This window comes from Megalops cyprinoides, chromosome 3 (genome assembly GCF_013368585.1).
Source record: "Megalops cyprinoides isolate fMegCyp1 chromosome 3, fMegCyp1.pri, whole genome shotgun sequence".
Lineage (NCBI taxonomy): Eukaryota > Metazoa > Chordata > Actinopteri > Elopiformes > Megalopidae > Megalops > Megalops cyprinoides.
In genome coordinates this window covers 26,637,874-26,651,528 of record NC_050585.1, presented here as the reverse complement: position 1 = coordinate 26,651,528, position 13,655 = coordinate 26,637,874, and the positions used below count along the sequence as shown (strand labels likewise).

Genomic DNA, 13,655 nt, shown 5'->3' with positions numbered 1-13,655 from the left:
TTTTTGTTCAACAGAAGAAAAGGAGGAGAAGGACAACGTAGGTGCAGCAATTGGGTTTCAAGGCAAAGTAAAAGAATGATCAGCTTACAGTTAGAATTCTAGGTTAGAAAATAAATTTACTGGATAATATCTGAAGGAAATATCTTACCATAAACAGCTGCTAGAATATTGCATTACTGAGTGGTCATTTTTCAACCCCTGTAGTAAAGCTGGTTCTTAAACTCTGATACAGAATAATTCTTGTGAAACATTGGTCCTGCGTCATACAGAGGAATTCAACATATATGTTTCATATTAATGCCAATACTAATTACCAATATGTTTGTGCTATAAAAGATGTATTTTTAAAACAACACAATGTGCGTTGTGTAAAGCAACATGAGAAAGGCATTTATTGTAGTTTCAAAAACACTCTAGGTTGGCAACAAGAGATAGACCAGCACTAATATTTAATATTGTGTTGCTATTTCTCGATTAAGAGCACAATGTCATCGTCTTTATTCTGAAATTGAGGTGTGAGTGTTACCACCAACTCACACATAACATTTGTACCAGAAATCTATATGCAGAAACTTCCTACACATGACCTACAATAATTAATGAGCAGTCTGAGCATGAGAGCTCCAGTTTCAAACCTATGTTTTCAGAAGAACATCAGGTCAACTCAAATGTATCCCTTTGTCTTGTTAATTAAAGAATAAAACTAAACAATTCAACAGTAGATTCATGTCAATATTTAAAAATTAATAAAAAATCACTGCAGAGAAATCTAGGCAACAGTCAGAGTAGACAGCAGTAATAAAATAAACTTGCTGGAGAAAAAGGAAAAAGACAGAAAGCTGATCTAGGCAAGTTCTGTCCGGAGATTTTTTGTTGACTCTGCAACATATATTATGATATCATACAACAAATATTTCAACAAAGCAGTCTGTTCATATAATTTGATGTTGTTTCCAGATCGCAAACTCTGGCATAATCCCTCACATACAGATACTTTTGAAAAATAAATGCATGACCTTTCCATCACCTTCGATGGCACCACAATACCATCCTCTCGGACAGCAAAGAGCTTGGGCATCACCCTCGACAGCAACCTGGACTTCAAGGAGTACATTGCTCGCACGTCACGGACCTGCCGATTCCTCCTCCACAACATCAGGAGGATTCGCCCGTTCCTAACCACATACGCGACGCAGCTCCTTATCCAGGCCACAGTTCTCCCTCGACTGGACTACTGCAACGCTCTCCTTGCAGGCCTCCCAGCATGCACCACCCACCCTCTCCAGCTCATCCAGAATGCAGCTGCCCGACTGATCTTCAACCTCCCCAAATTCTCCCATGTTACTCCCCTGCTGAAATCCCTCCACTGGCTTCCTGTCGCTGCCAGGATCAGATTCAAGACCCTGACCCTCGCCTTCTCTGCAGTCAACAGGACAGCCCCTGCCTACCTCCAAGAACTCATCCAGCCCTACACACCAGCCCGACCCCTACGCTCAGCAGCAACTGGACGCCTTGCTCCCTGCATGGTCAAGGCAGGAGGTGCTCGTTCTGCCAGACATCGGCGTTTCGCCTACATCGCTCCCCAGTGGTGGAACGAACTCCCGGTCTCGCTACGGACAGCTCCTTCACCCCAGTCCTTCAGACGGGGCCTGAAGACGCACCTCTTCAGACTCTACCTGGACTGACCCAGCACACAATTGCTGCCCCCCCCCCCCCCCGCCCATCAGTGCTGGAAATTGCTGTGCTTTTTTAAAAATTGCTGTGCTTTTTAAATTGTGCTTTTAAATTTTGTCTCTTGTTACCGCCTTAACCCTGACGCTCATTGTGCCGTTTTGAAGTTGTTGAAGTTTGCCGTTCGAAAGTATATCGTACTAGTTGCCCTTTAGGCTGTAATTGTAAAAATCTGATAGTACTGCGTCCTCAAACAGACCTTGCTCTCAGCTGAGAACTGTCTCATTGTGGAACTGTACACATCCTGTCCCCGTACTGTCGCTGTACCTACTGTATGCACTTTTGTAAGTCGCTTTGGATAAAAGCGTCTGCTAAATAAATAAATGTAAATGTAAATGTAAATAAATGTGCATCCAGCAAAATTCATTCCCAGCATTTTAAGGACTAATTTTTACAGCATCCCTTTATTAACCTGAAGAACCACAACAAAGCACAATATATTTGTGCATGTGACATAATTTCAGTTATGGGGTAGAGTAGTGTTAAATTTACTCTAGCTTAAATTACCACTTTTTTAGACCTTTTTTTCTGTCACAATATCTTAACAACAATTAGCAGTGGGATAAGAAGGACAATGACAATCTTACTGCTTGCCAGAGGCATTTATGCTGCCACTTTCAACTATGGTGTGAGGATAGTTTCAGTTGTCATGTTCAGGTCACATTCTTGACATATTTGACACTTTTCTGATACATACTGATTGGAGTTGACAATCTCATGCAACTATGCAAGCCAGTGACCAGGAAGCCAGAAAAGAGATGGAGTAGGACTGTGCATGTCTGCTGAAACCTATATGACCTGGCTTTGACATCAGCATTCCAGGAAGTCATGCATATCAAGAACACATGTTGGCAGTTGTATTTCACATAATCAATGGGAAACTGCCAAGCTATAGAGTTAATGGTCAGCATTTTACACTAAGTTTAAAGTGGACACCCTCAGTCTGTGAATCCTTGAATCTTTGCAAATATGCTACAAGAATCACCATACAGTTAATCTTAAACTCCTGCTACTGTGTCCAGTCTTATTCAAGCTGTGGCTTAACATTAATCAGTGTAAAATATGAATATTAACAGCTGCTGCTAATGGGCAACAAAATCAGATTCTAAACCATTTACTGAAGCATTAGAAAAACAGTATTACACTAATTTACAAAAGCTGTTATAGAATTTACTTAAAACACTGTTCAGATAACAAAGCCTTTAAAGAGAGTAAGCATGACACTTGCCTGTCAGTGTTTTTACAGCCTACTTTACTTTGCCAAGTTTCATGTAACAAGTACTAATTGTGACAGCACACATCACTACCAAATCAGCCCAGGATGCCAAGATTCTTTTTGTGTATTCTCTTGATCCAGACAAAAGTGGCTTCTCCTAAACAATTAAATATGTGCACAAGGTTTAAAGTACAGTGTATTATGTTAGTACAGTGTAATATGTTAGTACAGTAGTTTTTTTTTATCTGGACCAGGAGCCTTTGTAGTTGTACCATGTGTACTGTAAATGTGCAAGTGGAATCTTTCACACAGAATTATACCACTAATATACAATGATAACGATGCTGACACGTTGTTCAAACATGCTGAACATTTGGCACTGATGAGAAACGGAGAGCAACCCTTCCAGATTCTGTAACTCATTTATACAGCTGTAGCATTCTGGAAGCAGTGAAGGTCCAGTCTGCAGATAATGAGGTTTTAAATGTATTATTTTTGTAGTACTGATAAAGATGAGTGGTATTCTGTAAAACAACAGCAACAGAAATTCACATTACATGACCAATGAACCTGAGAGTCATTGCACATTACCTTTGCGATTATGTGAACCCTGCATTTGGCAAAGGTAATGTGCAAGGATTCTCAGGATCACTGGTCATGTATAGGTAATGCATACATGCTGTGCAACAACCAGGATGATACCCAATAAATAAAATGATTCTCATTTGCAGTTAAAAGAAAATAAAAGTTTTCAATGTAACACACCATTTTTGTTTAAGAGAAATAAATTAAAATTTTTGATATTTTGAAAACATTTACACTGCTGACCAGTGTACAAGGTAGAGGAGTGCATACCACTTACAACTCAAAACAGCCATTATTTTTTACAGAAGGCGGCTGCTGCCTCCCTACTGAAAAAACCCTTGTGGCCTATTGCAAGGATGAGAGCAAAAGAAATTTTCAACCAGTTATGACTTTGGAGGTTTTTAAAAGACAGTGAGGAAAAAAAATCTCATTTCAAAGACCACTGACCTAAATGGCAGATTTGAATTAATACCAAACCTTCTTTCATCTAAGCACTTTTTTGGAGGATAATTAATTCCACAATACCATGGTAATATTAATAAATGCAATATTAGTGTGTATTTACAGAGGACAGTGTATTTCCCATGACATTTCCATTAAAGCCTACCCAGGTAAGGTAAGGCAGGGGTTATACATGGCTACACAGAGGATAATATCTTCAGAATATAAAGACCGTTCAGAATATAGCAATAATTATGAAAAGACCCCTCGTTATGTAACAGGGCTGACTTGGGAATCATGAGCCAGTTATATTGACGTCACGCCCTGGATTGAATAAAAAAATGCCCTGATCAAAGAACCTCCTTGTTTGGTGGAGATGTGTCAATAGTTCTGGGAGCCGGCGTGTGGTGGCAGAAGAGTATTGTCCTTAGAAATACTGATTGAACCCAGAGTTTGACGGCAAGGTCCACATCTTACGGGTACTTAAATAGTGGCTGTACTCAAAAGCATGATTTTTGAGCAATGTAAATTCCAAAGTATTCACTGCAGATACTCTTTACTTTTTTTTTTTAGCAGCTTCTTCGGTTCTTACGTCTGCCTCCATGTGTCCGACAAACAACGGTCACAACCTTGCACATGTCTCGAGAAAATTATTGGGACCTTTCGTAAAACTTCAATTATGCCAATTCATTTCCCCCTAATTATTCGTATTCAAACTGCCGACACTTATTGGGTTAGGCCGGTGCGGCTTTTTTATGGTGCTGGACACAAACGGGCATGTTTTAACTTGTAACTTGATAAAGATTTTAACGGCAGAGTGGAATACCTAGAAATCGGTGACAAAAGTTAGCAAACGTTAAAGCCATCGCTCGCCGCACATAAAAACATTGTCTGTGAAATTCTTAATCACGACGTGTTCGCTAGAGTTTTAATCTGTTCTACACCAGTACATCCTACTGCAATCCGCTATGAATGACGAACATTTCCAGATGACCGGTGCTAGTGCTGATGACAGAAAATGTCACGTTTAGCAACAGAATAAAAGAAAGTAGTAAGAATAAGGTACTACACGCTTACCTGAGTCTGAGCAGCAGCAAGAAGCGGGCTCCAATTCAACGCAGCAATCTCATATGAGAAATACAAAAAAGGTTTTTGCCCCCTTCTTACTCATGAAAGATTGTTATATAACTGGCACAGTTTCGGAGCACAGTGAGTGAGAGTTCCAGTCGGTTTTTTCATTCACTGATGTTCATTTCCCAACCCACACACCACATGTTTTACATCAGCAGTCGTCGCTCCATGTAGGCCTATGGAGTGATGGGGGAGTGACCACACGGAGCGCGTCGTATCCGGATACGCTACAGATGGAGAAGGAACGCAGACTCGCACGGCCCGTGTAGTGCGCTGTGAGAGCGCTCCAGTCTGTCAATGTCATCCCTAGAGAATTAAGGACACACTTTTTCAACACAGCAAACCCGACAAATTCGATTCTGTCAGCTTTGGAAGCGACCCTCTGCACCAACACTGTCATATGTTAAGCCCAAACCTTTATTCACAGTGATTTATTCGAAATGAATACAAGGCAATGATATCTGGGTCAAATATTATTTAGGCGATGAAGGCAGGGGCTGACTTTCCAGCGTGACTGTGGTTGGAATGAGGTCTCCGGCTGTACGTGACGCGTGTGCAGCATTTGATTACACAACGAGAATTGTTTCATAAGGATTTATAAGTCTTTTACGTGACGTTGAATTTATACAATTGTTGAGGGAACTGTGCCGCTGCGTCACTGCTAACTCCTACACTAGGAATTTCACCTTGCAGAAAGTGTAGAAATGTAAGGAGTTTTACATCTGTCATTTTATATGTCAGCTCCAGTAATTGTTCCATTATTATTATTATTATTATTATTATTATTATTATTATTATCCTAAATTGTCACCACTGCAATCAGTTTAATTGTAAACAGACTTCGCAACATAGTCACATTAATTTTTCTGAACTACTGTTAAGGCCAGGTCACATCAACAGCTCAGGAGGTCCCATCTGCTGAAACTTGCTCAACTATTTTCACACTCACTATTTAAACAGTACTGATGCACAAGATATATTCTTTGTTTTATGCAAAGTTACATTTATGTGTCCCTGATATTTGACACATATTTCTTCAATTTTACATTGGAGCCTGACATTGTTGATCACTCACTCACTACTGTGTTTGGAAGCTATGTTGTGCAAATGTCTGGCAGCACCAGCTTGGCCCTCTTTGGTAAAAGGATTATATCCCTGTCTAATTCACCTCACATAGCACCTGATTCCTTTCCCCTAAGTCCCTTTGAGATCCTCTTATGTGGAGCAGTGACTTCACAGGTCTCCCAGATCTGTCTCTTATGCACAGTTGGCCACTGGCCCCTGACATGTTGCTCTTCTCATACAGTACTAAACATAAAAAAGGGCAAGTGTCATTGTTGTGTGAAAGTGTGAGGGTTATGAAACAAACATGGGAGGTTGAATAAATAAAAAATGCAGAGGCCACAGTATATCTTAGAACAAGAACCCTCCACTGGATCGTAGCTGCAAAAACAAAGACAGTTAAAGCTTTCACACTCCACGGGCTGTAGGTCAGACAGGGCAAGATGAGGTGCTTGCGTGCCCTTTGCCCTCTGTCTGGCACCACTGTTGGTTACGGTGGTTTCCTGCCATAGTCACCTATTCCGATCATGGGTGCCATGCATTGTTACCAAAACAGAAAGGCTGCTCACCAGTACATAAATGACTCTGCACTTTATTTCTTGTTTGTCTGCTTTCCCTCCATCTGTTTTTCTGTTCTGAACCACAAGCAGAAAAATGGGAACACAGCTTGTTTTCCCATTTAGTATTTTTGCCACTGACATTAAAAACAAAAATCAAGTCATTTTCCTGTTTTGACATTATATTTTACAATAAAATGTTAGAAATAGACAAACTCCCACCGTTTTCTTATTTCTATGTTTTTATAGTCTAATTTGTATTTTGGATTTATGTGCAATTTACAGCCCAGCTGTTTAACATTAAAAGTCTTGCAAGGTGCTTAAACAGGGGAAAATGGAAAAAAAAAAAACACAGTAAAGGAGTTATTCTAATTCATCTAATCAGTCCCAAGACCTTTTGGTCTGCAGAGATGGCATATAGTCTAATTATATTATTTCACACATTAAAATTTCACACAACAAATAGATGCACATCTATCCAAGCTGACTTTAATAAATGTAATAGCTGGATTAATAAATGTAATAAAATAATCTGTAACATAAAAAGTGTAACAATTCATCGCCTCAGCAAAACACAACAGTGCATATTGAAATGCACATTTTGAATAAATAAAAATAATCATAAACAAATAAATTTAATGTCAATTTATAGACTTACAAATTTTAGCTGGCTGTGCAAAGATTTTGTTGATTTAACACTGAACAACAACTCTCTGGACTACCAATTGTGAAATGATGCCGGTTGCAATATGTGACCATCTCAGACCATTTCAGAACATAAAGACTGCATAAGGCTCTAATGTAGCTGAAGCTATTGTATGGAACAATTTTTGTATACACTCAATATCAGGGAAAAGTATTTTTTAAAAAGGTGTATTATTTATCCATGTTTACATGTAATGTTTGACAATTGAAAAGTAGGACATTTTTCTCATTTTCCCATTTGCAGTTTAGAAAATAAAAATGGATGGATGGAAAGTACATGTTCCATTTCTCAAGAAAAGCCTTTTTTAACCTTCAAGAAGATTTGTTCTAATTTTAGCTCAATCAGATTGTGGCCAAAAAAGATTATGGTACTTTGTGTACTTTCTTTCTGTGGTTGCCCCATGCATGGTGCTCAGAGAAAGAGCTAGATTTAGAGCATGTATTTCAATCTCCTATCCAAATTTCAAGCCTAAGGTATTTCCAAAGATTTATCCAGGTGAGGTCAGGTTTGGTGAAAAACCTCTGACAATGAAGATCAAATAAATCACCACACCAGGAAGCTAATGCGAGCATCATAATTTTGTATAGTCAGAATTACTGAAAAATCTTATTTAAAGCAGAGGAGTAATAAGAATGATTATTTAAAGCAGCATTAGACAATTATAAATAATCCACCCTGTGGGCTCAGTTCGTCACTGATGATATCTTAGAAAAAATGTAGTGGAGAAAAAGGAGGTTATACCTTTTAGTCTGACAAAACAAAATGCAACACCGTTCACAGTACGACATGAAAGGGTTGTAGCAAATTGTTGCCTGCAGCCCTTTGGCTATCTAGGCTTAACCCATTGAACAGGAACAGTGATTGCTAATCTTGTGATATCTTGTGATACCTTAATACATGAGTAGCTACTTTGACTGATATTTTTTTTTTTTTTTTTCTTGGTATATATATATATATATATATATATATATATATATATATATACACCAAGCATATATATATTTAGATGCTTTAAAGTCACTAAAATTTACCTGAAACACATTATGACTACTGTATATTTGTAATAATAATAATAATAAACAACTTTATTTATATAGCACCTTTCATACATTAACATGCAGCTCTAAATGCTTTACAAATAAGCATATAAAATAAATGTAATATAATAAATTTAATATAAAAATATTTAATAGAATTTAATAGAATAAAAGCAATAGTTGGTGAAAAAGTGAGGACATCACAACTGATTAAAAGCTAAATTAAATTAAAAGTAAGCTGATTTTTAAATAGAGGGTGCCTGAAGAATATGTAGAGGAAGTGAGTTCCAAATCCTAGGTGCATAAAAACAAGAAGCTGCTTCACTACATTTCTTATGACTGACTCTATAATGTTGAGTAAGCCAGTGTCTGATGATCTTATAATGTGATTTGCAATGTGGTCTGCTGGACTCAGAATTACACAAAGGCGCTAGACCATTCATGCAGTTAAAAACCAGTACAATTTTAAAATCAATTTGTAAATGAGATAATGTCAACCAAGAAAACTTTGTATTATATATCAGCAGTGTTTTGGTTTATATTAATCTTTTTGTCCAATTTGGCCTATAGCATGCACAGTCAGCCAGCCTGGGCTGCAAGTCTGCATAATGAAATGGCAATTGTCATTTGAAACTACTATCTAGTTGTTCTTCTGTTCTGGCCATCACAGGCCTGGTTTTATGATAGTCCTTGTTTCTGTCATAAGCTGGTTAATACAGAGAACAAAAATTTGAAGGAACAGTTTCTTTTAAATCCTGTTTTAAGCTATCATACAACATTTGCTTGGTGTGTAAAGTGGGAACCATTTCAGTTTAAATACAAAATTAACTGTAATGATTAACAGTGGTACAGAAGCAAAAATACAGTAAAAAGTAAAGCCAACTCACATTGTTCATATGTGACTTACTCGTAGGTTCTAGGACATTGTGAGACAAGATGTCTGCAGAGTACCACAGTTTGTTAGCAACAGCTTGGTGAATCACCCCTGGTTACCACTGCACAATAAAAATACAGGATGTGAGTTCAACGTGTCTATGGCAATGGGGTGACTTCATTTCATTTTGGAAGAACAGAGAGATACCGCGTACATTTCTTCCAAACATGATTTTGTTGTCATTGTTTCCACATTTGTGGACAAACACAACATCAGTTGTGCAACAGTTTTTACATGTGTTTGTGAAGCACTGGCGTGTAGAACAATGAATGCAGTGGTTTTGAGGATGTTATTGTAGACTAGAGCAAGCAGTTGAGGCAACAGTTCAGCATGCATATGCTATCATAACTTGGCCATATTCAGAATTGCTGATGAGAGAGAGATGCCTAGAAGCTGAAAAAAAAAATCCTTTTTACTGGTAACCTGCATTATGGTCTACCACAAAAAGTAGGAGGCATGCAATGATATATTTGAAACAGGCGTGAGGTAACTCATGATAGCACTCTATACTCTAATCACATCAACAGACCAGATAACCTCTCCCTGGAGCAGGGAAGTAATCATCAAAGAGCAGCATTTGAAAGATTCACAGGTCAGTCAGTTGATACGCATTGAAATCTAACATGTCTCTTTTGTTCCCTTTTGTCTTTGAGGTGACGAGTTGATGCGAGATCACAACCCTTGCGGATTAAGGATGTCTACAGGAGTGGTATAAGGGAGGAAATTCAAGCAGGCAGTGGAAATGAGACGATAGCGAACACCTCACCTGTGGTCATCCGCCCCTTCTTCCACATTAAAGAAAACTGGGTAGAGATGTTTTGGACGCCTCTAAATCTATCACTTTCTGACTCAAAATTACTTGAGTTAAGCCTTCATCAATCACTATAGAGCTATGGAGGCCATCTCTTTCTGTCTCTGCATATGCATATATACATAGATGTAGACAGACAGAGAGACAGATTGGTAGATATAAACATGATGAATTCATTCAGCATCACTTTTTGATCTTGCATAAAGCAATAGTTACTTCCTGGAAGTTCAAAGATTTCAGACAGCTCCCAGAACCCCCCTGCCAATAGTTGGTTGTGTACTACATGATTACTCAGTTATTTTAAGCCACCAGTGGGCTGAGAATAGAGGCTGGCCATCCATGATACAACTTTCCAACCAACTTATTCCTTCTTTAAATTTTTCATTTCACAAGTCTCTTGGCAATTGTATATATGCATACAGTATCTCCGTTTTGTTGAGGATCAAATAAAGAGCACTACGTGCCTGACACATGGTCTCAATATGTGGCGAGCATCCACAAGTGTCATACATGTAGATTGGCAAAAAAGCCTGTCTCATTGCACCATGTGACACTCACACAAATTATTTATCAGACACCTTGCTAAAAAAAAAACCTACAGCAGTTCCATTGAATTGTCCAGAAAATGGTCGACGAGGTCTTATGGAACAAGTTCCAATAAATAAAATTGCGTTGCGTAACTCTCATTTACCCTGCAGCCCGTGGGTGTGCGATCGGGATGAGTCACAGAAGAGGAAAGGGAAACAAACACAGACCCTCCCACACACATGTGTTTCGCTGCCTGCATTTGCTCCTCTGCTCTCTGCTGAAAGGCTCTGCTGTTAAAATCCGCTGTTCATAGAACTGGGAGGGGCAGATGTGTGACGCATTACTTTATTCCCTTCCTTACCACCTTATTGATCTATGCTGTCATTCCCATGGAAATGACAACATTCAGTTGCCGAGTAACCACACCCCATATTATAGCCAAATACTGACATTTGGTGGTTACTGCCTCTATTGAGGTTTTCCAACCTGAGTTCAATTGAATGTTAGGATCAGGCTCATTTACTTCTGACCAAGATCAGACGTGATTTCTCAGCAGCTAGAGAAGATTTATAGACCTGCTTGTTTTGAATGTATTGGCAAAAGTTAGTTTTTAAGCTTTTGCACTATGAACACCCCTAGACCTACACCTAGACCATGTTTGTCTAAATTTATATACTTGTTTGTTTATATACTACTTTTTATACTGAGTAAGCAACATTACTCTTAATGAATGTACGTTTTGGAAATAATTATTATACAGACATGTTTTTACTGTTGGATTAATTAATCTTCAGGATTGACCCTGATGTACTTGAATGACATAGGCGGTTACATAAGTGATTAGCGGTAAAGAGATGATTTAACCTCTTGAATGCCAAACATGGTGACAATCAAGATCGAGCTTATCAAGGAAACAGCACCTTGGTGGCATGTGTATCTGTGAGGCTGGGCTAAGTCAACCAGTTGTCCTTTGCTATCTGAGGTGTTTGCAGACATATCAAGTCAAAATGTTAGAGCCAAACGCAGTACTGGGTCATGATCATATAATCTCTGCAACTGTGATGCATGCTTTGCTGTAGGTGGCAAATGCTACTTCCGAATTCTGTCCCTTTCCACTGGACAAGCATTTTTATTGTGCTTTCAAGTTATGTATCTTAGCCATAGCTGTCACCTCAGCTCAGGGCGTAAATGCCCTGTTGAGCTCAAGTTAGGCAAATTGGGAATCCAAGGCATACCTGTCATATTCTTCACAGAGGAGCAGGGGATCTGTGTTGTCCTGCTGGACTGGTATATTGCAAGGATGAGCCTTCAGAAAAGGAGTGTGGTTTCACCACATCATAGGTACTGCTCTATGCAGTCAGGTTTCCCTCTGTTAAAACCAATGGAGCTGTATAGCAGCTAGACCTCAGCAGACCACCAGATTTGGTCTGTTGTACAAGATTAGTATATCATTGTGCACATCTGTGCCACACTTGCGATATCCATCAGGTTGGTCTGCATAAAACCTTGATTCATTGTCAAGAGGACCTCGCTCCATTTCTGGCAATTTCACCTGAGGTTTTGCTGGCACCATCTCAGTCTGTTGCTTCCATGAACATTTGTGAGCACTGGACCCCTGTGGTTTTCTGATTTAGCAAATGATGACAGGAAATGGCACTGTGAAAGCGATTATGAACATGAGGCAAGATGTCTCAAATTTGGCAAAGTGCTGTAACTCACAGCCTCCCAGACCGTAGCCTCTTTGGCTATGTTTGGCTGTAGTGTCTCATCAGGTTAGAAATATCAAGCTGCGAACACCCCAGATGGTGAGGGATCGTGTGCTGTCTTACCCAAGCCACTAAGTGGCCAACACCACATAGCTTTATTCTTTGGACAATCAAGGCACATGAATTCCTCTCTGGTTCTTTTTCCCCAGGCTTGATGCTCAACACATTTTACCACCTCTCTCAATAATGATGCAATGTACTGCATTTAATAATTTTTAAACACTTCTACAACTCTAAATGTGGCAGCTAGCTGCAGCCAGATATATATTTTTTTCACAGCAAGTAATGCAGTATTACTTCTATTATATTTGAATTATATGAGCTGAAGCCAGAAAAAATCTGAACTGCATGGTGGCAGGAAAATTGGATCCTCTTTTGAGGCTTGGAACACAATCTGGGTCAATCCACACAGTTCTTCCTTAATAAATAGTTAATGTTGAAATGTAGCTTTTGGATATACTGAAAACAAGAGACACAGAGTGTGTGACAGGGGCATGTGCCATTCAATACATGTATATTGGGACTGAAAAAACTTTCAGTTTATTCTTTTGTCCCCATTTGTAATCAAAGCCATTGGGTCAGTTATGCAACTACCCAGGTCCTGAGCTCAAACACAGGGAACCCTTGTCAAGTGACTAGGAATCCCAGAGCAGCTCATGACGTAAATGTCATTCTTTCACACATTCTGTGCGGGGGTTCAGTGTTCAATGAATCTTAGTACTTTGTGTGTACTTCTTTTAGCTTTAGAGCTGCCTACTATATTTGCATGGCTTGTCCACCTCCAGGCTGCAGTTAAAACACTAAGAATCTGCCAGCAATGGTATCTTGAATCATTCAACTGAGGGAGGGAGATCATAAAACACTGAAGTGTACTGTACATCCTATGATACAGGAACAAACAGTACTTCTGGGGTCTTAGGTCTCTTATCCCACGCTTTTCACTGATAGAATCCACGGCTGTTCTGTGGAGCTGTGGAACCCAAATTCATGGATTGAACCATTGGACCGTATGGCAAAGTATCAAGCAAGAGTGTAATATGTGTTTCTCAATCTCTAAATTTCTCAACAAGGTGGCTGGCAGGAACAGACAACAAGATGCTACTGTAGTCTCAATTATCCAGGCAACCCTACACAACTTAGAATCGGGTAA

The 13,655-nt window shown here is 39.2% G+C and overlaps 1 protein-coding gene across 1 annotated transcript in view; it reads right to left on the bottom strand.

The window, feature by feature from the left end:
- Positions 1-5,134, bottom strand: part of npas2 (neuronal PAS domain protein 2) — a 70,965-nt gene extending 65,831 nt beyond the window's left edge. The window contains exon 1 of the mRNA XM_036524387.1: positions 5,051-5,134. The gene's annotated coding sequence lies outside the window, so the exon portion shown is untranslated. The remainder of the gene's footprint in view (positions 1-5,050) is intronic.
- Positions 5,135-13,655: the final 8,521 nt, after the last annotated feature.